This window comes from Leiobunum rupestre, chromosome 9 (genome assembly GCF_980474605.1).
Source record: "Leiobunum rupestre chromosome 9, qqLeiRupe1.1.hap1, whole genome shotgun sequence".
Classification (NCBI taxonomy): Eukaryota; Metazoa; Arthropoda; class Arachnida; order Opiliones; family Sclerosomatidae; genus Leiobunum; species Leiobunum rupestre.
Window position 1 is genome coordinate 54,704,094 of NC_143392.1, and position 24,527 is coordinate 54,728,620.

The 24,527-nt window shown below is 42.3% G+C and overlaps 2 non-coding genes and 13 pseudogenes across 2 annotated transcripts; all 15 read right to left on the reverse strand.

Annotated features, from left to right (window-relative positions):
* Nucleotides 1-488: 488 nt before the first annotated feature.
* LOC149931004 (U2 spliceosomal RNA) lies at nt 489-668 on the reverse strand (annotated as a pseudogene).
* A 2,391-nt stretch (nt 669-3,059) lies between these two features.
* On the reverse strand, nt 3,060-3,190 carry LOC149931005 (U2 spliceosomal RNA; annotated as a pseudogene).
* A 1,113-nt stretch (nt 3,191-4,303) lies between these two features.
* On the reverse strand, nt 4,304-4,494 carry LOC149931006 (U2 spliceosomal RNA). Its single transcript, XR_016476513.1, has one exon. It is a non-coding gene; the product is annotated as a U2 spliceosomal RNA (small nuclear RNA).
* A 1,554-nt stretch (nt 4,495-6,048) lies between these two features.
* On the reverse strand, nt 6,049-6,202 carry LOC149931007 (U2 spliceosomal RNA; annotated as a pseudogene).
* A 1,113-nt stretch (nt 6,203-7,315) lies between these two features.
* On the reverse strand, nt 7,316-7,495 carry LOC149931008 (U2 spliceosomal RNA; annotated as a pseudogene).
* A 1,603-nt stretch (nt 7,496-9,098) lies between these two features.
* On the reverse strand, nt 9,099-9,242 carry LOC149931009 (U2 spliceosomal RNA; annotated as a pseudogene).
* Nucleotides 9,243-10,325: 1,083 nt separating this feature from the next.
* On the reverse strand, nt 10,326-10,505 carry LOC149931010 (U2 spliceosomal RNA; annotated as a pseudogene).
* A 2,391-nt stretch (nt 10,506-12,896) lies between these two features.
* On the reverse strand, nt 12,897-13,027 carry LOC149931011 (U2 spliceosomal RNA; annotated as a pseudogene).
* A 1,073-nt stretch (nt 13,028-14,100) lies between these two features.
* Nucleotides 14,101-14,280, reverse strand: LOC149931012 (U2 spliceosomal RNA; annotated as a pseudogene).
* A 1,827-nt stretch (nt 14,281-16,107) lies between these two features.
* Nucleotides 16,108-16,179, reverse strand: LOC149931013 (U2 spliceosomal RNA; annotated as a pseudogene).
* Nucleotides 16,180-17,266: 1,087 nt separating this feature from the next.
* On the reverse strand, nt 17,267-17,446 carry LOC149931014 (U2 spliceosomal RNA; annotated as a pseudogene).
* Nucleotides 17,447-19,272: 1,826 nt separating this feature from the next.
* On the reverse strand, nt 19,273-19,344 carry LOC149931015 (U2 spliceosomal RNA; annotated as a pseudogene).
* Nucleotides 19,345-20,405: 1,061 nt separating this feature from the next.
* On the reverse strand, nt 20,406-20,596 carry LOC149931016 (U2 spliceosomal RNA). Its single transcript, XR_016476512.1, has one exon. It is a non-coding gene; the product is annotated as a U2 spliceosomal RNA (small nuclear RNA).
* A 1,554-nt stretch (nt 20,597-22,150) lies between these two features.
* LOC149931017 (U2 spliceosomal RNA) lies at nt 22,151-22,304 on the reverse strand (annotated as a pseudogene).
* A 1,101-nt stretch (nt 22,305-23,405) lies between these two features.
* On the reverse strand, nt 23,406-23,584 carry LOC149931018 (U2 spliceosomal RNA; annotated as a pseudogene).
* Nucleotides 23,585-24,527: the final 943 nt, after the last annotated feature.

The window sequence follows — 24,527 nt, forward strand, 5'->3', positions numbered from 1 at the left end:
CATCAGCAACACAAAAACTCGTTTTTTCCAAACCATCCCGCTTTTAACAGTCCCCTATTTCTACAGCGATAGTTACGCAATCCTCGCTAGGTAACTCGATGTAAATAACTTATATGGTGTCCGTTTCGAGAACGGAGTTACCATGATTTGGGAGGGGGTAATTTTTTTAAAGGGGAAGACGTGTTGCCAACGCGAATGTCGAAAAGCGGCCGGCTGTGAACTCCTAATCATGTCTCCTGTTAGTAACGAAAGTGACTTAAAAAATCATACCGTTGGTAACGTACGACAATTATGGTAAAATTTACAAAACAAATCCGTCCGAATCTTCAAAATGATCTACTAGCCAATGACGACTTTCCCTCTTATGACGTTAGGAATATATATATATATATATATATATATATATATATATATATATATATATATATATATATATATATATATATATATATATATATATATATGGTGTTTGATTTTAGATTCATTGAGCGAGGTGGGCCGATCCTGGAAGAACTGCAATACCAGGCCAACCCGTGGCGGAGGTGGAGCAAGCTCCGACCTCTCCGCCGCCGTCCAAAAATAAGTTTAATATCTTGGGCCCCGATGGGACCCGTATCAGATATTAAGCTGATAAGAACAGATACTGAATTTGTTTATTTGAAATTCATTTGTCATGGTTACAAAAATGGTCGCGTTATTAGCATTTAAATTAGCGCGAACATTGTCAAAAAACAGTTATTTCTTTTTTCAGGTTTGTTTTTTTTGTAAAAAACGTCAAGGTAAGTATGGGTTTAACCTATTTTTCCTATATTTTTTTAACAAAGCAAGTAAGTATAATTTTTAACTATTTTTCTCTATGTTTTAACAAGGTAAGTATAAATTTTAACTATATTTTATTTTTCTGTATTTTAAACTAAGGTAAGTATTTTTTCCTTTCTTTTTAACTTTAACGTAAAAAATATTCATATGTTTTTTTTTACAGAGATCCAGCGTACCAGATTACAAAATGTCCCCTATTTATAACTAAATACCAATTAAAAGGCCCAAAACATATAAAAATGTAAACTTAAAATTAAAGAATTAAAAGTATACATAAAACTTAAAAGAGTTATTAAAAACATATTTACAGCTCAAAACGAGGTACTAATTCTTCCCTTTTTTTGGGTCTTTGTCACGAGGAGGGCTATGAGGTCGTTTAGAACGGTTCTTCAGTATTCTCTCAGCCATCGCTAGAGTGTTGCTTCGCCAGTTTATGATTTTGGTGTCCTTGGATGTTAATGCTTTGGCACGCCGAATGAAGTTTTCAATTTCTTGTTTTGACATTATAGCGAAATTCCAATCGCGGGCGTAAATTTCCACTTCTTGTTTGGGTTCCTTTGGTGTTGGAGGATCAGATTTCGGCGAACGCTGAGGAGACTTAACAGCGTCGGCGTACCCTTTGACTATGGTGGAGGGTTCAGTTTTCTTTGGTGATGGTACTGGAGACAACAGGGACCAGAGAACAGATACTGAAATATTTTATTAATTTTCAGTCAAATTTACAAATTTACAAATGTTCGCGTTTAATTACATTAAATTAGCGCGAACAAGATAAAATTAGTTTCATTTTTCGTTTTTTAGGTTTTGGTTTTTTTCTTCAAACGTCAAGGTAAGTATAAATGGTTTTTTATATAACAAGGTGAGTATCATTATTTTCTTAAAATTAAAATTTTTTTTCAGGGATAACATAGAGTTAAAACCAGATAAAAGTACACAAAAGTAAATGAATATAAATGAATAAAAATGGAATTTAGCACGCTTTTGAAATTAAATTTTGCCTTTTATGAAAAATAAGAGAGTTCAATAAGTTACGTATGCTGCATACAAGTCTTTATCAGGTGTGCTTCCGGTGGCGCTAGCATATGTTTGTTCTTCATTTTGTGTCTTCCCTTTCTTTGTTGCTTTTTCCGGAGAGTTGGGCATTCGTCGTTTTGAGAATTTCTCCTGTTCTTTGTTGATGAGCGTGATAAACATCTGCCTCCGTATATCGTTTATTTCGTCCGTGGTCTGGATATATTTCAGAAATCCCCGAAGTTGGGCCTGCGAGTAGTTGCTGATTGCTTTTAGTTTTTCTGGGCTGACATAAAGTCCTTTGATATGTTCTTGGGGCAGTGGTTCTTGGTGTTCGCTGGGTGGTGTCTTTAGTGGTGTTGCCGGTTCTGTTATGGGTTCTTCTCTCTCTTGGTCTTCGTCTTGGGTAGTGATTGGGTGTCCCTGCACTCCTGTGGCCTTTTGCGACTGGTCCGTCACCTTGGTCTTCTTTGCCTCACAGGTAGAGGCAACGTGCCCCTCCTGGTCGCAAAAGAAGCATTTCTTTGCCACTCCTGAATAGTATACAAGTGCTCTACTTCGCCCGAAATAAAGCACATTAGGTATTGTTTTGGCCATTTTTATTTTTACTGAACGGTCCCCATTTTTAATTCCTTTAAGCTCCTTGTATTCGTCCAGGCGGTGAGCTTTTATTTCGCCGTATTGTCTTAGGTTCGTCAAAATGGCGTCCCATTGAATCCATGATGGTAAGTTTTTGATCGTCAGCCAGATGCCGTCATCTTCAACACTGGTAACTTTACATGATTTGTTCCCGATTAATATTTCTCCATAGGAGACCGCTTGCTGCAGGAAAGCCAGAGTTGTGAAGGTAAGTAGGAATGCCTCTTTACCCACAGGTTGCAACGTTTCGATAGACTCGGGTCCGAGTTTTTCGAGGAAAGCCCGAGCAACGTCAATGAAGCCAGAATCGACATCCAGTCGAGCGGTTCTCTTTTTTACCTCTGCAGCCATGATGGCTACGGAGAGGTCGTCGGGTTAATGTCAGTCCCAGGAAGGAACAGCGTCAGGAAGCAATGGCAAGAGACAGCCAAGTCAGGATACAGCGTGGAGACCCGGAACAGCAGCGACAGGTAAGTAGCAGCGGCACCAGGATCAGGAACAGCAGCGGAATCAGGAACAGCAACGGAACCGGAAACAGCAGCGGCAACTTCAAGAGCCGGAACAGGAACGGAGACGTCAGGGTACCGGCAGGTAAGTCAGCATTACAGGAGCTAGCTGGATAGCTGGAATACTCGCTTGACCGCCTTTCGGCCAAGATTTTAGCGAAATAGCTGGAAACAGATACTACACTTTGATCTTAGCCAAAAGGCCGAGAAGCGATAACCGGCAAAGGGGGCTTTGGTGGTTGAAAAAGAAAAAGAGTGAGATTGAGCATTCATATATTTCATAATTATGTTTAAGCAGATTGCTCGTGGCTGGAGATGACAGCGTGTATAACCATCACGTCTGACCAAAGAAGGCAACTTCTTGATTTCAAACAAAAAGATCGACGGCCATCGAGCGTTTTCAGCCGTCAACGGTAATATCACGTGGAATACATTGGTTCTCGACCTATCAACGACGGTAAGCCGCGTCGAGTGGGGTCATTTCTTGGGAGGGAGACCACCGGGGAACACGGCGTGCCGGTGGCTGCTCTCTTCCTCTCTCCCTCTTTTTTTCCATTAACGCGGTATTTGAGTCTTTTTAATAAAATTTGTGTATTTTTAAATATTTTCTTTTACGCTGTTTCTAACTAGTTCGCCAAGGCGATAATTTATCTTCGGTTTTCTCTGGGTCTTTTTTTTAATAAGTGGCAACATGGAACCGTGCTTAATCGATAATTAGAAAAAGTAAGATCATGATCATACGGAGTTTCCTCCTGCACGCTTACCAGAACAGCTGTAGAGAAGTGTCATGAGATATGGCACTACGAATTGACCGTGGTTGCCGCGTAGTACGCGCCCCGGCATCAGCAACACAAAAACTCGTTTTTTCCAAACCATCCCGCTTTTAACAGTCCCCTATTTCTACAGCGATAGTTACGCAATCCTCGCTAGGTAACTCGATGTAAATAACTTATATGGTGTCCGTTTCGAGAACGGAGTTACCATGATTTGGGAGGGGGTAATTTTTTTAAAGGGGAAGACGTGTTGCCAACGCGAATGTCGAAAAGCGGCCGGCTGTGAACTCCTAATCATGTCTCCTGTTAGTAACGAAAGTGACTTAAAAAATCATACCGTTGGTAACGTACGACAATTATGGTAAAATTTACAAAACAAATCCGTCCGAATCTTCAAAATGATCTACTAGCCAATGACGACTTTCCCTCTTATGACGTTAGGAATATATATATATATATATATATATATATATATATATATATATATATATATATATATATATATATATATATATATATATATATATATATGGTGTTTGATTTTAGATTCATTGAGCGAGGTGGGCCGATCCTGGAAGAACTGCAATACCAGGCCAACCCGTGGCGGAGGTGGAGCAAGCTCCGACCTCTCCGCCGCCGTCCAAAAATAAGTTTAATATCTTGGGCCCCGATGGGACCCGTATCAGATATTAAGCTGATAAGAACAGATACTGAATTTGTTTATTTGAAATTCCTGTCAAAAATACTTTTTTCCGCGGTTAAATTAAAATTAAATTATCGCGGAAAAAAGCAGGTCAAATTTTCAAAAACACTAAAACAATTTTTCTCTTTACAGAGTTGTCACAAAAGGTAAGTTTAACTATGTTTTTTTTTAACAGGTATTTTGTAAAATTCAGGTAAGTACAATTAATTTAAAACTCATTCAGACTTTACTTTTTACAATGTAACTAAAAACAAAAAGCATATCGAACAATTTAAGCTATATTTCTAAAAAACGCGAAATAAATAAAAAAATTCTTAAAAATCAGTACGTTACGTAGTCATCGTACACCTCGGCACTGGTTTTCGCTTTAACGGCGTCGGCCGTGGTCTTGCTTCCGACGTTAACCCTCTTTTCAGTCCTGGATTTATCCCCCGGAGAGGAACTCTGGCGCCTTTTGTTGATTGTCTTTCTTAAGGCTGTGGCTCGCTTGATCAGGAAAAGCCTCCTGGCCGATGATAAGTCGTTAAATGCGTTGAGTTCCGCTACGTATTTTTCGAAGTCATTGGGCAAAAACTTCTTAAGAAAGTTTTCGTCCTCAACAGTCCATATAAGATCGGTGCAGTGTCTGCTTATTTTGTTGACGGATGGATCGGATGGGTGATGCTCTTGAGCCGTATTGTCATTAGTTTCCAGATTTGGCCGGTCCGGGATCGCCCCCACTTCGTCTCCGACCTTGGTCTCCGGAGCACCGCCATCAGCGTCTTCCCCACTTGGTCCGTCGCTTTCGGGTGGTGACTCACTATTCGGCTCCCCAGCTGAGAGAGCCTTTCGCCGTTTTTTCGGACAGTCACGCACCTGGTGGCTGTCCTTGCGGCAATAGAAGCACATCCTGTGCACGCCCTCGTACGTGATTTGGATGCGTTGACCTTGGATTGTCATGAGGTTCGGGATGGCGGACTTAAACTTTACGGCCAAGCGTCTCGTGCCGGTCTTGAGACCCTTTAGAGGCCCCTTCTGGAAGGTCTCCCATGTCTCCGATTGGACATCGCAATGGTTACGGAGGGCTGTCTTAAGGATTGACAGGGCCCACCAACTTGGAACTCCTTGAACAGTGATGTGGCGGACAGGGTCTACGATACTCGTGACATCTAGATGACGGTCTCCGACAATGACTCCGGAGTCGACAGCCTTTTGAAAACTTTCAACGTCCTTGAACGTGATTTGCACTTCGGACTTTCCGATTAACTGGAAAACGTCAATGCATTGCTGGCCGATGTGGTTGAGAAGGGCCGAAGCCAGATCATCAACTGGAACATCTTCAAACTTAATTCTCGCCGTATTCTTTTTCAGATCAGCAGCGGACAAGTCAGGCATCTTGGACGAAGCAGCGGGCATGGCTTCCACCACTGCGGACGTCAAGAGACAACGGTAGACGAACCCAGGAACCACCAGAGGGCGATCCCCGAGAGCCGTCGGCGAAGAGACAAGAAACTAGCAGCGACAGGTAAGTAGCAGCCGAACCAGGACCAGGAACAGGAGCAGCAACGGAACCGGAAACAGCAGCGACAGCTTCAGGAGCAGCAACAGGAACAGGAACAGTGACGTCAGGATACCGGCAGGTAAGACAGCATCGCAGGAACCAGTTTGAGAGCTGGGAAAACTCGCTTGACGGCCTTTCGGCCAAGATTTTTAGCGAAATAGCTGGAAACAGATACTACACTTTGATCTTAGCCAAAAGGCCGAGAAGCGATCTACACTTTGATCTTAGCCAAAAGGCCGAGAAGCGATAACCGGCAAAGGGGGCTTTGGTGGTTGAAAAAGAAAAAGAGTGAGATTGAGCATTCATATATTTCATAATTATGTTTAAGCAGATTGCTCGTGGCTGGAGATGACAGCGTGTATAACCATCACGTCTGACCAAAGAAGGCAACTTCTTGATTTCAAACAAAAAGATCGACGGCCATCGAGCGTTTTCAGCCGTCAACGGTAATATCACGTGGAATACATTGGTTCTCGACCTATCAACGACGGTAAGCCGCGTCGAGTGGGGTCATTTCTTGGGAGGGAGACCACCGGGGAACACGGCGTGCCGGTGGCTGCTCTCTTCCTCTCTCCCTCTTTTTTTCCATTAACGCGGTATTTGAGTCTTTTTAATAAAATTTGTGTATTTTTAAATATTTTCTTTTACGCTGTTTCTAACTAGTTCGCCAAGGCGATAATTTATCTTCGGTTTTCTCTGGGTCTTTTTTTTAATAAGTGGCAACATGGAACCGTGCTTAATCGATAATTAGAAAAAGTAAGATCATGATCATACGGAGTTTCCTCCTGCACGCTTACCAGAACAGCTGTAGAGAAGTGTCATGAGATATGGCACTACGAATTGACCGTGGTTGCCGCGTAGTACGCGCCCCGGCATCAGCAACACAAAAACTCGTTTTTTTCCAAACCATCCCGCTTTTAACAGTCCCCTATTTCTACAGCGATAGTTACGCAATCCTCGCTAGGTAACTCGATGTAAATAACTTATATGGTGTCCGTTTCGAGAACGGAGTTACCATGATTTGGGAGGGGGTAATTTTTTTAAAGGGGAAGACGTGTTGCCAACGCGAATGTCGAAAAGCGGCCGGCTGTGAACTCCTAATCATGTCTCCTGTTAGTAACGAAAGTGACTTAAAAAATCATACCGTTGGTAACGTACGACAATTATGGTAAAATTTACAAAACAAATCCGTCCGAATCTTCAAAATGATCTACTAGCCAATGACGACTTTCCCTCTTATGACGTTAGGAATATATATATATATATATATATATATATATATATATATATATATATATATGGTGGTTGATTTTAGATTCATTGAGCGAGGTGGGCCGATCCTGGAAGAACTGCAATACCAGGCCAACCCGTGGCGGAGGTGGAGCAAGCTCCGACCTCTCCGCCGCCGTCCAAAAATAAGTTTAATATCTTGGGCCCCGATGGGACCCGTATCAGATATTAAGCTGATTAGAACAGATACTTTTAATTGTTTATTAAAAGCTTCGTTAATATTTACATTTTACATTTTAACATTTGTTAAATTTGTTCGCGTTTAGATTAATTAAATTATTGCGAACAAAGTCTAGTTCATAGACAAACAAGGTAAGTATAGATTTTAAGCATATGATTAATTTTTTTTTTTCAGGTTTAAAACATTGAGAGTTTAAGTAAAGTTAAAAACTTTAAAACAAAACACTAAAAAATTATCGAGATAAACAGCTTAATTTTAAACTAGAGGTGACAAATAAAACATTTGAACAGTACACTAAAATATATAAAAGTATATTAAAAGTGTATCCGAAACATATTTACAAAAGTTTAGTATGTTACATATTCCGAGTACAAGTCCTGGTCAGGAGTGGATTTGGTGGCGCTTGCGAATGTCTTCCCTTCTTCTTTCTGGGTCTTTCCCTTCTTGGCCTCTCTTTCCGGAGAGGTGTGGATACGCCGTTTTGAAAATTTAGCTTGTGCTGCGTTGATGATCTCGATCCATTCCTTTTTCCTTGCATCGTCTATGTCGTCTGCTGTCTGGACATGTGTCTTAAATTCTTGAAGTTTTGCCTGTGAATATTTCTTGATGGTTTCTACTGAGGACGGTGAGATGGGTAGGTATTTCGGTCGTGGTTCCTGGTTGTCGCTGGGTGGTGCCTCTAGTGGTATTGCTGCTTCTACTTTCGGATCGTGCTCCTTAGCAGAAGTACTTTTGTCGGAGTCTGGTTGACTGGAATTGGCGCTTTCCTGTGCGGTCGTCGGGGGTTGTTCCTGGATCTCTTCAGAAACCCGTATCTTCTCTGCCATCTGGTTTTTCTTTGTTTCGCAAGAGGAGGCTACGTGCCCCTCTTGTTCACAAAAAAAGCACTTCTTGGCCACCCCTGTGTAGTATACAAGGGCCCGGCTGCGCCCGAAATAAAGTACATTAGGTATAGTTTGGTTCATTTTAATTTTTACCGCTCGGTCGCCGTTCTTGATCCCTTTAAGCTCTTTATATTCGTCTAAGCGGTGTGCTTTTATTTCGCCGTATTGTCTTAGGTTCGTCAATATGGCGTCCCATTGGATCCATGATGGTAAGTTTTTGATTGTTAGCCAGACGCCGTTATCCTCGACGCTGGTAACTTTACATGATTTATTTCCGATTGTAATTTCTCCGTAGGAGACCGCTTGTTGCAGAAAAGCCAGGGTTGTGAAGGTAAGCAGGAATGACTCCTTACCCACAGGTTGCAGCGTTTCGATAGACTCGGGTCCGAGTTTTTCGAGGAAAGCCCGAGCGACTTCAAGGAAGCCAGCGTCGACGTCTAGACGAGCGGTCCTCTTTTTTACCTCTGCAGCCATGATGGCTTTAGAGGGGTCCTCAGGTGAAGACAAGTCCCAACAGGAACAGCGTCGAGTGGCAATGGCAGGAATCGGCCAAGTCAGGATAAAGCGAGTAGACCCGGAACAGCAGCGACAGGTAAGTAGCAGCGGCACCAGGATCAGGAACAGCAGCGGAATCAGGAACAGCAGCGGAACCAGGATCAGCAGCGGAACCAGGATCAGCAGCGGAACCAGGAACAGCAGCGGAACCAGGAACAGCGGCAGCAGCTTCGGAAGCAGGAACAGGAACAGGCACGTCAGGATACCGGCAGGTAAGTCAGCATCGCAGGAACAGGCTGAGAAGCGTATACGTCGCTTAACGGCCTTTCGGCCAAGATTTCAGCGAAATAGCTAAGAACAGATACTACACTTTGATCTTAGCCAAAAGGCCGAGAAGCGATAACCGGCAAAGGGGGCTTTGGTGGTTGAAAAAGAAAAAGAGTGAGATTGAGCATTCATATATTTCATAATTATGTTTAAGCAGATTGCTCGTGGCTGGAGATGACAGCGTGTATAACCATCACGTGTGACCAAAGAAGGCAACTTCTTGATTTCAAACAAAAAGATCGACGGCCATCGAGCGTTTTCAGCCGTCAACGGTAATATCACGTGGAATACATTGGTTCTCGACCTATCAACGACGGTAAGCCGCGTCGAGTGGGGTCATTTCTTGGGAGGGAGACCACCGGGGAACACGGCGTGCCGGTGGCTGCTCTCTTCCTCTCTCCCTCTTTTTTTCCATTAACGCGGTATTTGAGTCTTTTTAATAAAATTTGTGTATTTTTAAATATTTTCTTTTACGCTGTTTCTAACTAGTTCGCCAAGGCGATAATTTATCTTCGGTTTTCTCTGGGTCTTTTTTTTAATAAGTGGCAACATGGAACCGTGCTTAATCGATAATTAGAAAAAGTAAGATCATGATCATACGGAGTTTCCTCCTGCACGCTTACCAGAACAGCTGTAGAGAAGTGTCATGAGATATGGCACTACGAATTGACCGTGGTTGCCGCGTAGTACGCGCCCCGGCATCAGCAACACAAAAACTCGTTTTTTCCAAACCATCCCGCTTTTAACAGTCCCCTATTTCTACAGCGATAGTTACGCAATCCTCGCTAGGTAACTCGATGTAAATAACTTATATGGTGTCCGTTTCGAGAACGGAGTTACCATGATTTGGGAGGGGGTAATTTTTTTAAAGGGGAAGACGTGTTGCCAACGCGAATGTCGAAAAGCGGCCGGCTGTGAACTCCTAATCATGTCTCCTGTTAGTAACGAAAGTGACTTAAAAAATCATACCGTTGGTAACGTACGACAATTATGGTAAAATTTACAAAACAAATCCGTCCGAATCTTCAAAATGATCTACTAGCCAATGACGACTTTCCCTCTTATGACGTTAGGAATATATATATATATATATATATATATATATATATATATATATATATATATATATATATGGTGTTTGATTTTAGATTCATTGAGCGAGGTGGGCCGATCCTGGAAGAACTGCAATACCAGGCCAACCCGTGGCGGAGGTGGAGCAAGCTCCGACCTCTCCGCCGCCGTCCAAAAATAAGTTTAATATCTTGGGCCCCGATGGGACCCGTATCAGATATTAAGCTGATAAGAACAGATACTGAATTTGTTTATTTGAAATTCATTTGTCATGGTTACAAAAATGGTCGCGTTATTAGCATTTAAATTAGCGCGAACATTGTCAAAAAACAGTTATTTCTTTTTTCAGGTTTGTTTTTTTTGTAAAAAACGTCAAGGTAAGTATGGGTTTAACCTATTTTTCCTATATTTTTTTAACAAAGCAAGTAAGTATAATTTTTAACTATTTTTCTCTATGTTTTAACAAGGTAAGTATAAATTTTAACTATATTTTATTTTTCTGTATTTTAAACTAAGGTAAGTATTTTTTCCTTTCTTTTTAACTTTAACGTAAAAAATATTCATATGTTTTTTTTTACAGAGATCCAGCGTACCAGATTACAAAATGTCCCCTATTTATAACTAAATACCAATTAAAAGGCCCAAAACATATAAAAATGTAAACTTAAAATTAAAGAATTAAAAGTATACATAAAACTTAAAAGAGTTATTAAAAACATATTTACAGCTCAAAACGAGGTACTAATTCTTCCCTTTTTTTGGGTCTTTGTCACGAGGAGGGCTATGAGGTCGTTTAGAACGGTTCTTCAGTATTCTCTCAGCCATCGCTAGAGTGTTGCTTCGCCAGTTTATGATTTTGGTGTCCTTGGATGTTAATGCTTTGGCACGCCGAATGAAGTTTTCAATTTCTTGTTTTGACATTATAGCGAAATTCCAATCGCGGGCGTAAATTTCCACTTCTTGTTTGGGTTCCTTTGGTGTTGGAGGATCAGATTTCGGCGAACGCTGAGGAGACTTAACAGCGTCGGCGTACCCTTTGACTATGGTGGAGGGTTCAGTTTTCTTTGGTGATGGTACTGGAGACAACAGGGACCAGAGAACAGATACTGAAATATTTTATTAATTTTCAGTCAAATTTACAAATTTACAAATGTTCGCGTTTAATTACATTAAATTAGCGCGAACAAGATAAAATTAGTTTCATTTTTCGTTTTTTAGGTTTTGGTTTTTTTCTTCAAACGTCAAGGTAAGTATAAATGGTTTTTTATATAACAAGGTGAGTATCATTATTTTCTTAAAATTAAAATTTTTTTTCAGGGATAACATAGAGTTAAAACCAGATAAAAGTACACAAAAGTAAATGAATATAAATGAATAAAAATGGAATTTAGCACGCTTTTGAAATTAAATTTTGCCTTTTATGAAAAATAAGAGAGTTCAATAAGTTACGTATGCTGCATACAAGTCTTTATCAGGTGTGCTTCCGGTGGCGCTAGCATATGTTTGTTCTTCATTTTGTGTCTTCCCTTTCTTTGTTGCTTTTTCCGGAGAGTTGGGCATTCGTCGTTTTGAGAATTTCTCCTGTTCTTTGTTGATGAGCGTGATAAACATCTGCCTCCGTATATCGTTTATTTCGTCCGTGGTCTGGATATATTTCAGAAATCCCCGAAGTTGGGCCTGCGAGTAGTTGCTGATTGCTTTTAGTTTTTCTGGGCTGACATAAAGTCCTTTGATATGTTCTTGGGGCAGTGGTTCTTGGTGTTCGCTGGGTGGTGTCTTTAGTGGTGTTGCCGGTTCTGTTATGGGTTCTTCTCTCTCTTGGTCTTCGTCTTGGGTAGTGATTGGGTGTCCCTGCACTCCTGTGGCCTTTTGCGACTGGTCCGTCACCTTGGTCTTCTTTGCCTCACAGGTAGAGGCAACGTGCCCCTCCTGGTCGCAAAAGAAGCATTTCTTTGCCACTCCTGAATAGTATACAAGTGCTCTACTTCGCCCGAAATAAAGCACATTAGGTATTGTTTTGGCCATTTTTATTTTTACTGAACGGTCCCCATTTTTAATTCCTTTAAGCTCCTTGTATTCGTCCAGGCGGTGAGCTTTTATTTCGCCGTATTGTCTTAGGTTCGTCAAAATGGCGTCCCATTGAATCCATGATGGTAAGTTTTTGATCGTCAGCCAGATGCCGTCATCTTCAACACTGGTAACTTTACATGATTTGTTCCCGATTAATATTTCTCCATAGGAGACCGCTTGCTGCAGGAAAGCCAGAGTTGTGAAGGTAAGTAGGAATGCCTCTTTACCCACAGGTTGCAACGTTTCGATAGACTCGGGTCCGAGTTTTTCGAGGAAAGCCCGAGCAACGTCAATGAAGCCAGAATCGACATCCAGTCGAGCGGTTCTCTTTTTTACCTCTGCAGCCATGATGGCTACGGAGAGGTCGTCGGGTTAATGTCAGTCCCAGGAAGGAACAGCGTCAGGAAGCAATGGCAAGAGACAGCCAAGTCAGGATACAGCGTGGAGACCCGGAACAGCAGCGACAGGTAAGTAGCAGCGGCACCAGGATCAGGAACAGCAGCGGAATCAGGAACAGCAACGGAACCGGAAACAGCAGCGGCAACTTCAAGAGCCGGAACAGGAACGGAGACGTCAGGGTACCGGCAGGTAAGTCAGCATTACAGGAGCTAGCTGGATAGCTGGAATACTCGCTTGACCGCCTTTCGGCCAAGATTTTAGCGAAATAGCTGGAAACAGATACTACACTTTGATCTTAGCCAAAAGGCCGAGAAGCGATAACCGGCAAAGGGGGCTTTGGTGGTTGAAAAAGAAAAAGAGTGAGATTGAGCATTCATATATTTCATAATTATGTTTAAGCAGATTGCTCGTGGCTGGAGATGACAGCGTGTATAACCATCACGTCTGACCAAAGAAGGCAACTTCTTGATTTCAAACAAAAAGATCGACGGCCATCGAGCGTTTTCAGCCGTCAACGGTAATATCACGTGGAATACATTGGTTCTCGACCTATCAACGACGGTAAGCCGCGTCGAGTGGGGTCATTTCTTGGGAGGGAGACCACCGGGGAACACGGCGTGCCGGTGGCTGCTCTCTTCCTCTCTCCCTCTTTTTTTCCATTAACGCGGTATTTGAGTCTTTTTAATAAAATTTGTGTATTTTTAAATATTTTCTTTTACGCTGTTTCTAACTAGTTCGCCAAGGCGATAATTTATCTTCGGTTTTCTCTGGGTCTTTTTTTTAATAAGTGGCAACATGGAACCGTGCTTAATCGATAATTAGAAAAAGTAAGATCATGATCATACGGAGTTTCCTCCTGCACGCTTACCAGAACAGCTGTAGAGAAGTGTCATGAGATATGGCACTACGAATTGACCGTGGTTGCCGCGTAGTACGCGCCCCGGCATCAGCAACACAAAAACTCGTTTTTTCCAAACCATCCCGCTTTTAACAGTCCCCTATTTCTACAGCGATAGTTACGCAATCCTCGCTAGGTAACTCGATGTAAATAACTTATATGGTGTCCGTTTCGAGAACGGAGTTACCATGATTTGGGAGGGGGTAATTTTTTTAAAGGGGAAGACGTGTTGCCAACGCGAATGTCGAAAAGCGGCCGGCTGTGAACTCCTAATCATGTCTCCTGTTAGTAACGAAAGTGACTTAAAAAATCATACCGTTGGTAACGTACGACAATTATGGTAAAATTTACAAAACAAATCCGTCCGAATCTTCAAAATGATCTACTAGCCAATGACGACTTTCCCTCTTATGACGTTAGGAATATATATATATATATATATATATATATATATATATATATATATATATGGTGTTTGATTTTAGATTCATTGAGCGAGGTGGGCCGATCCTGGAAGAACTGCAATACCAGGCCAACCCGTGGCGGAGGTAGAGCAAGCTCCGACCTCTCCGCCGCCGTCCAAAAATAAGTTTAATATCTTGGGCCCCGATGGGACCCGTATCAGATATTAAGCTGATAAGAACAGATACTGAATTTGTTTATTTGAAATTCATAGTCAGATTTACAAATGCCCGCGTTATTAAAAATTAAATTAGCGCGAACACTGTTTGAAACAAGAAAACGATTTTCCGTATTTCGGACGTAGCACCATTTTAAAAAAGGTAAGTAATTACATTCAAAAGGGGACTGTATTTTTTTCCCCCAAAAACAGCAAAATTACTAATTAACTGGTTTTTTGGTCAAGGTAAGTGGTTTTTCTTTTGATTTTCACATTCTAGGCATATTTTTTTTTTTTTTTTTACAATTTTCTTTTCATTTTTACAGGGTAAACAGGTTCCGAGGTAAGGATACGGTGAGTATTACATTTAAGCATACTATATATATTTTTTTTATATATATATCTAAACAATTAATATTTTAAAAAAATCAAAACTTTAAATAATGTAAAGTTAAAAGCGTATTAAAACTTAAAGTTAAAACTTAGAGTCATTAAAAACATATTTACATATCCTGTTAAGGGCCTATTTTTTTCCTTTTTTGGCGTGCGCTCCAGATGGGGAAGTCTGGGTACGCTTCCTGCGATTTTGCAAGCATATGCGTGCCCTGTGCAATGATTTTTCACGCCATCTCATTACTCCTGGCGATGTGGTGACCAAGTCCTGTGCACGACGGCAAAAGTCCTCTAATTCTTCGTGGGACATTTCCCAAAAGGTCCACTCTTGTTTGTAAATCGGAATTTTCGTATCTGGATGTTGTACATTTGGAGAGGACTCCTTATCTGGTTCTTGACGGGGTGGAGAGGACTCCGGATCGGAATACCGTTGCGGTGGCGTTTTCACGGCATTCGCGTAGTTGTTAGACTTTGCTGGTGATTCGGGTACCGTAAAGGGAGACCCTGACGGAGAGAGGCGCCAGCCATCGTTACACTCCTCGAAGTTGACTGCTCCTTGAGTTCCTACGTCCATGTTTTCTTGAATGTCTGTAGCGTCGGTGGCGGATGCTTCGTCTGCTACTGGTAACAAGGTCGACCTCCCTACATTGTCAGGATTCTCAGGTACAGGATCTTGATCCTGACGTTGAATGTCCGTCTTTACTGGAGTCGAACGAGTCTTGTTCTTCTTCGGGCAATCCCGAACCTGATGACTGTCTTTACGGCAGTAAAAACACATCCGTTGTACCCCTTGATAGACAATTTGTACACGGTGTCCACTGATGGTCATCAGGTTCGGGATCGGGTTCTTGACTTTGACTTCCAAACGCCGATTGCCATTACGGACGTCCTTCAATGGGCCTTTCTGGAACGTTTCCCATGATTCCGACAGGACTTCGCAGTAGTTCCTGAGGGAGGTTTTCAGGAACGGAAGGTCCCACCAGCTGGGAGCATCTTTTAAGGTGATTTGTGTCACCGGATCGGCGACTCCAACAATGTTGAGATGTTTATCTCCTATTATAATTCCGGTGTCAACGGCTTTCTGATAACATAAGTTATCCTTGAACGTGATTTACGCTTCGGCTTTTCCAATCATCTGGAAAACTGTGATGCTTTTGGGGCCAATATATTCAAAAAGGGCTACAGCCAAATCTTCAATATTGACCCCGTCAAACTTGATTCTTGCGGTGGCCTGTTTCGAGGTCGACGGCAAGGACTGCGAATTGGACAGCTTCGACGTCACGGCAGGCATGGCGACGATGGTGGCGACCGCCGAAGCGGAGACCGGAGCTCAGGAACCGTTGGTTTGTAGCAAGCGGCAACAGGAGAACAGGAACAGCAGCCAGATGTGGAACTGGACTGAAGGCAGGAACGGCAGCAACTGATGATTCAGCGTAGCAGAGAGCAGGCAAACTCGCCTTATATGCGTAAAACACTTCTCGCCCCCCGACTAAGATCTCGGTATAGAACTATTGAAAACAGATACTTCACTTTGATCTTAGCCAAAAGGCCAAGAAGCGATAACCGGCAAAGGGGGCTTTGGTGGTTGAAAAAGAAAAAGAGTGAGATTGAGCATTCATATATTTCATAATTATGTTTAAGCAGATTGCTCGTGGCTGGAGATGACAGCGTGTATAACCATCACGTCTGACCAAAGAAGGCAACTTCTTGATTTCAAACAAAAAGATCGACGGCCATCGAGCGTTTTCAGCCGTCAACGGTAATATCACGTGGAATACATTGGTTCTCGACCTATCAACGACGGTAAGCCGCGTCGAGTGGGGTCATTTCTTGGGAGGGAGACCACCGGGGAACACGGCGTGCCGGTGGCTGCTCTCTTCCTCTCTCCCTCTTTTTTTCCATTAACGCGGTATTTGAGTCTTTTTAATAAAATTTGTGTATTTTTAAATATTTTCTTTTACGCTGTTTCTAACTAGTTCGCCAAGGCGATAATTTATCTTCGGTTTTCTCTGGGTCTTTTTTTTAATAAGTGGCAACATGGAACCGTGCTTAATCGATAATTAGAAAAAGTAAGATCATGATCATACGGAGTTTCCTCCTGCACGCTTACCAGAACAGCTGTAGAGAAGTGTCATGAGATATGGCACTACGAATTGACCGTGGTTGCCGCGTAGTACGCGCCCCGGCATCAGCAACACAAAAACTCGTTTTTTCCAAACCATCCCGCTTTTAACAGTCCCCTATTTCTACAGCGATAGTTACGCAATCCTCGCTAGGTAACTCGATGTAAATAACTTATATGGTGTCCGTTTCGAGAACGGAGTTACCATGATTTGGGAGGGGGTAATTTTTTTAAAGGGGAAGACGTGTTGCCAACGCGAATGTCGAAAAGCGGCCGGCTGTGAACTCCTAATCATGTCTCCTGTTAGTAACGAAAGTGACTTAAAAAATCATACCGTTGGTAACGTACGACAATTATGGTAAAATTTACAAAACAAATCCGTCCGAATCTTCAAAATGATCTACTAGCCAATGACGACTTTCCCTCTTATGACGTTAGGAATATATATATATATATATATATATATATATATATATATATATATATATATATATATATATATGGTGTTTGATTTTAGATTCATTGAGCGAGGTGGGCCGATCCTGGAAGAACTGCAATACCAGGCCAACCCGTGGCGGAGGTAGAGCAAGCTCCGACCTCTCCGCCGCCGTCCAAAAATAAGTTTAATATCTTGGGCCCCGATGGGACCCGTATCAGATATTAAGCTGATAAGAACAGATACTGAATTTGTTTATTTGAAATTCATAGTCAGATTTACAAATGCCCGCGTTATTAAAAATTAAATTAGCGCGAACACTGTTTGAAACAAGAAAACGATTTTCCGTATTTCGGACGTAGCACCATTTTAAAAAAGGTAAGTAATTACATTCAAAAGGGGACTGTATTTTTTTCCCCCAAAAACAGCAAAATTACTAATTAACTGGTTTTTTGGTCAAGGTAAGTGGTTTTTCTTTTGATTTTCACATTCTAGGCATATTTTTTTTTTTTTTTTACAATTTTCTTTTCATTTTTACAGGGTAAACAGGTTCCGAGGTAAGGATACGGTGAGTATTACATTTAAGCATACTATATATATTTTTTTTATATATATATCTAAACAATTAATATTTTAAAAAAATCAAAACTTTAAATAATGTAAAGTTAAAAGCGTATTAAAACTTAAAGTTAAAACTTAGAGTCATTAAAAACATATTTACATATCCTGTTAAGGGCCTATTTTTTTCCTTTTTTGGCGTGCGCTCCAGATGGGGAAGTCTGGGTACGCTTCCTGCGATTTTGCAAGCATATGCGTGCCCTGTGCAATGATTTTTCACGCCATCTCATTACTCCTGGCGATGTGGTGACCAAGTCCTGTGCACGACGGCAAAAGTCCTCTAATTCTTCGTGGGACATTTCCCAAAAGGTCCACTCTTGTTTGTAAATCGGAATTTTCGTATCTGGATGTTGTACATTTGGAGAGGACTCCTTATCTGGTTCTTGGCGGGGTGGAGAGGACTCCGGATCGGAATACCGTTGCGGTGGCGTTTTCACGGCATTCGCGTAGTTGTTAGACTTTGCTGGTGATTCGGGTACCGTAAAGGGAGACCCTGACGGAGAGAGGCGCCAGCCATCGTTACACTCCTCGAAGTTGACTGCTCCTTGAGTTCCTACGTCCATGTTTTCTTGAATGTCTGTAGCGTCGGTGGCGGATGCTTCGTCTGCTACTGGTAACAAGGTCGACCTCCCTACATTGTCAGGATTCTCAGGTACAGGATCTTGATCCTGACGTTGAATGTCCGTCTTTACTGGAGTCGAACGAGTCTTGTTCTTCTTCGGGCAATCCCGAACCTGATGACTGTCTTTACGGCAGTAAAAACACATCCGTTGTACCCCTTGATAGACAATTTGTACACGGTGTCCACTGATGGTCATCAGGTTCGGGATCGGGTTCTTGACTTTGACTTCCAAACGCCGATTGCCATTACGGACGTCCTTCAATGGGCCTTTCTGGAACGTTTCCCATGATTCCGACAGGACTTCGCAGTAGTTCCTGAGGGAGGTTTTCAGGAACGGAAGGTCCCACCAGCTGGGAGCATCTTTTAAGGTGATTTGTGTCACCGGATCGGCGACTCCAACAATGTTGAGATGTTTATCTCCTATTATAATTCCGGTGTCAACGGCTTTCTGATAACATAAGTTATCCTTGAACGTGATTTACGCTTCGGCTTTTCCAATCATCTGGAAAACTGTGATGCTTTTGGGGCCAATATATTCAAAAAGGGCTACAGCCAAATCTTCAATATTGACCCCGTCAAACTTGATTCTTGCGGTGGCCTGTTTCGAGGTCGACGGCAAGGACTGCGAATTGGACAGCTTCGACGTCACGGCAGGCATGGCGACGATGGTGGCGCCCGCCGAAGCGGAGACCGGAGCTCAGGAACCGTTGGTTTGTAGCAAGCGGCAACAGGAGAACAGGAACAGCAGCCAGATGTGGAACTGGACTGAAGGCAGGAACGGCAGCAACTGATGATTCAGCGTAGCAGAGAGCAGGCAAACTCGCCTTATATGCGTAAAACACTTCTCGCCCCCCGACTAAGATCTCGGTATAGAACTATTGAAAACAGATACTTCACTTTGATCTTAGCCAAAAGGCCGAGAAGCGATAACCGGCAAAGGGGGCTTTGGTGGTTGAAAAAGAAAAAGAGTGAGATTGAGCATTCATATATTTCATAATTATGTTTAAGCAGATTGCTCGTGGCTGGAGATGACAGCGTGTATAACCATCACGTCTGACCAAAGAAGGCAACTTCTTGATTTCAAACAAAAAGATCGACGGCCATCGAGCGTTTTCAGCCGTCAACGGTAATATCACGTGGAATACATTGGTTCTCGACCTATCAACGACGGTAAGCCGCGTCGAGTGGGGTCATTTCTTGGGAGGGAGACCACCGGGGAACACGGCGTGCCGGTGGCTGCTCTCTTCCTCTCTCCCTCTTTTTTTCCATTAACGCGGTATTTGAGTCTTTTTAATAAAATTTGTGTATTTTTAAATATTTTCTTTTACGCTGTTTCTAACTAGTTCGCCAAGGCGATAATTTATCTTCGGTTTTCTCTGGGTCTTTTTTTTAATAAGTGGCAACATGGAACCGTGCTTAATCGATAATTAGAAAAAGTAAGATCATGATCATACGGAGTTTCCTCCTGCACGCTTACCAGAACAGCTGTAGAGAAGTGTCATGAGATATGGCACTACGAATTGACCGTGGTTGCCGCGTAGTACGCGCCCCGGCATCAGCAACACAAAAACTCGTTTTTTCCAAACCATCCCGCTTTTAGCAGTCCCCTATTTCTACAGCGATAGTTACGCAATCCTCGCTAGGTAACTCGATGTAAATAACTTATATGGTGTCCGTTTCGAGAACGGAGTTACCATGATTTGGGAGGGGGTAATTTTTTTAAAGGGGAAGACGTGTTGCCAACGCGAATGTCGAAAAGCGGCCGGCTGTGAACTCCTAATCATGTCTCCTGTTAGTAACGAAAGTGACTTAAAAAATCATACCGTTGGTAACGTACGACAATTATGGTAAAATTTACAAAACAAATCCGTCCGAATCTTCAAAATGATCTACTAGCCAATGACGACTTTCCCTCTTATGACGTTAGGAATATATATATATATATATATATATATATATATATATGGTGTTTGATTTTAGATTCATTGAGCGAGGTGGGCCGATCCTGGAAGAACTGCAATACCAGGCCAACCCGTGGCGGAGGTGGAGCAAGCTCCGACCTCTCCGCCGCCGTCCAAAAATAAGTTTAATATCTTGGGCCCCGATGGGACCCGTATCAGATATTAAGCTGATAAGAACAGATACTGAATTTGTTTATTTGAAATTCCTGTCAAAAATACTTTTTTCCGCGGTTAAATTAAAATTAAATTATCGCGGAAAAAAGCAGGTCAAATTTTCAAAAACACTAAAACAATTTTTCTCTTTACAGAGTTGTCACAAAAGGTAAGTTTAACTATGTTTTTTTTTAACAGGTATTTTGTAAAATTCAGGTAAGTACAATTAATTTAAAACTCATTCAGACTTTACTTTTTACAATGTAACTAAAAACAAAAAGCATATCGAACAATTTAAGCTATATTTCTAAAAAACGCGAAATATATAAAAAAATTCTTAAAAATCAGTACGTTACGTAGTCATCGTACACCTCGGCACTGGTTTTCGCTTTAACGGCGTCGGCCGTGGTCTTGCTTCCGACGTTAACCCTCTTTTCAGTCCTGGATTTATCCCCCGGAGAGGAACTCTGGCGCCTTTTGTTGATTGTCTTTCTTAAGGCTGTGGCTCGCTTGATCAGGAAAAGCCTCCTGGCCGATGATAAGTCGTTAAATGCGTTGAGTTCCGCTACGTATTTTTCGAAGTCATTGGGCAAAAACTTCTTAAGAAAGTTTTCGTCCTCAACAGTCCATATAAGATCGGTGCAGTGTCTGCTTATTTTGTTGACGGATGGATCGGATGGGTGATGCTCTTGAGCCGTATTGTCATTAGTTTCCAGATTTGGCCGGTCCGGGATCTCCCCCACTTCGTCTCCGACCTTGGTCTCCGGAGCACCGCCATCAGCGTCTTCCCCACTTGGTCCGTCGCTTTCGGGTGGTGACTCACTATTCGGCTCCCCAGCTGAGAGAGCCTTTCGCCGTTTTTTCGGACAGTCACGCACCTGGTGGCTGTCCTTGCGGCAATAGAAGCACATCCTGTGCACGCCCTCGTACGTGATTTGGATGCGTTGACCTTGGATTGTCATGAGGTTCGGGATGGCGGACTTAAACTTTACGGCCAAGCGTCTCGTGCCGGTCTTGAGACCCTTTAGAGGCCCCTTCTGGAAGGTCTCCCATGTCTCCGATTGGACATCGCAATGGTTACGGAGGGCTGTCTTAAGGATTGACAGGGCCCACCAACTTGGAACTCCTTGAACAGTGATGTGGCGGACAGGGTCTACGATACTCGTGACATCTAGATGACGGTCTCCGACAATGACTCCGGAGTCGACAGCCTTTTGAAAACTTTCAACGTCCTTGAACGTGATTTGCACTTCGGACTTTCCGATTAACTGGAAAACGTCAATGCATTGCTGGCCGATGTGGTTGAGAAGGGCCGAAGCCAGATCATCAACTGGAACATCTTCAAACTTAATTCTCGCCGTATTCTTTTTCAGATCAGCAGCGGACAAGTCAGGCATCTTGGACGAAGCAGCGGGCATGGCTTCCACCACTGCGGACGTCAAGAGACAACGGTAGACGAACCCAGGAACCACCAGAGGGCGATCCCCGAGAGCCGTCGGCGAAGAGACAAGAAACTAGCAGCGACAGGTAAGTAGCAGCCGAACCAGGACCAGGAACAGGAGCAGCAACGGAACCGGAAACAGCAGCGACAGCTTCAGGAGCAGCAACAGGAACAGGAACAGTGACGTCAGGATACCGGCAGGTAAGACAGCATCGCAGGAACCAGTTTGAGAGCTGGGAAAACTCGCTTGACGGCCTTTCGGCCAAGATTTTTAGCGAAATAGCTGGAAACAGATACTACACTTTGATCTTAGCCAAAAGGCCGAGAAGCGATCTACACTTTGATCTTAGCCAAAAGGCCGAGAAGCGATAACCGGCAAAGGGGGCTTTGGTGGTTGAAAAAGAAAAAGAGTGAGATTGAGCATTCATATATTTCATAATTATGTTTAAGCAGATTGCTCGTGGCTGGAGATGACAGCGTGTATAACCATCACGTCTGACCAAAGAAGGCAACTTCTTGATTTCAAACAAAAAGATCGACGGCCATCGAGCGTTTTCAGCCGTCAACGGTAATATCACGTGGAATACATTGGTTCTCGACCTATCAACGACGGTAAGCCGCGTCGAGTGGGGTCATTTCTTGGGAGGGAGACCACCGGGGAACACGGCGTGCCGGTGGCTGCTCTCTTCCTCTCTCCCTCTTTTTTTCCATTAACGCGGTATTTGAGTCTTTTTAATAAAATTTGTGTATTTTTAAATATTTTCTTTTACGCTGTTTCTAACTAGTTCGCCAAGGCGATAATTTATCTTCGGTTTTCTCTGGGTCTTTTTTTTAATAAGTGGCAACATGGAACCGTGCTTAATCGATAATTAGAAAAAGTAAGATCATGATCATACGGAGTTTCCTCCTGCACGCTTACCAGAACAGCTGTAGAGAAGTGTCATGAGATATGGCACTACGAATTGACCGTGGTTGCCGCGTAGTACGCGCCCCGGCATCAGCAACACAAAAACTCGTTTTTTTCCAAACCATCCCGCTTTTAACAGTCCCCTATTTCTACAGCGATAGTTACGCAATCCTCGCTAGGTAACTCGATGTAAATAACTTATATGGTGTCCGTTTCGAGAACGGAGTTACCATGATTTGGGAGGGGGTAATTTTTTTAAAGGGGAAGACGTGTTGCCAACGCGAATGTCGAAAAGCGGCCGGCTGTGAACTCCTAATCATGTCTCCTGTTAGTAACGAAAGTGACTTAAAAAATCATACCGTTGGTAACGTACGACAATTATGGTAAAATTTACAAAACAAATCCGTCCGAATCTTCAAAATGATCTACTAGCCAATGACGACTTTCCCTCTTATGACGTTAGGAATATATATATATATATATATATATATATATATATATATGGTGGTTGATTTTAGATTCATTGAGCGAGGTGGGCCGATCCTGGAAGAACTGCAATACCAGGCCAACCCGTGGCGGAGGTGGAGCAAGCTCCGACCTCTCCGCCGCCGTCCAAAAATAAGTTTAATATCTTGGGCCCCGATGGGACCCGTATCAGATATTAAGCTGATAAGAACAGATACTGAATTTGTTTATTTGAAATTCTGGTCTAGGTTACAAATGTTCGCGTTATTAATAGTTAATTTATCACGAACACTGTAGTTAAGCAAAAAATAAAAACATTTTCCATACATCTGTCGCAGTACTAACGAGCGTTAAAAATACTTTACACTTTTGATTAAATAAAAGGTTAATCGTGATAATAAAATTATATTTACAGGTTATCTACATGTCGAGCGAAGTTCTTATTTAAGGTAAGTAAAAATTATTTACTTCTGGTGTTAATATCCTTTAACATTAATTTAAATTTAACCATAAAATTCTTATTAATTTCTTTTCATGTTTTCAGGGTGTATATCTTTTTAAGGTAAGTATATATCAGGTAAAGTTTTTTACAATAGGGTCTAAAATAGTTTTTTGTCTAGTTTTTTTTTCTTTTATACAGGTTAACCCGGTTCCACGGTAAGTATCAGGTGAGTACTATATTTAGGCATACATTTTTTTTAAACTACAAACTATTAAAAGTTACACGACAAAAAACTTTTAAAATTGTAAAGTTAAAATTTACAATAAAAGCGTATTTAAAACTAAGAAAGTAATTTAAAAACATAATTACATATCGCAATAAGGGCCTATTTTTTCCCTTTTTTGGTAAATGTTCCTGATGGGGAAGTCTGTGTTCGTTTCCTGCGAGTTTGCAAAGTTAGACGTGCCTCAGTTAAGAATTCTTCACGCCATCTGAGAAGCTCAGGTGATTCCGTGACAAAGTTCCCTGCGCGCTGGCAAAAGTTCTCTATTTCCTTGTCGGTCATTTCCGACCAGTTCCAATCTCTTTCGTAGATTGGTTCTTCATATACTGAATGTTTCGAATGGGGAAAGGATTCTAGACCGGGTATGTGCTGTGGCGGAGTCTTCACAGCGTTTGCGTAGCCGTTGGACATTTGTGGCAATTCAGATGTTTTAAGGGAAGACCTTGGTGAAGTGAGACT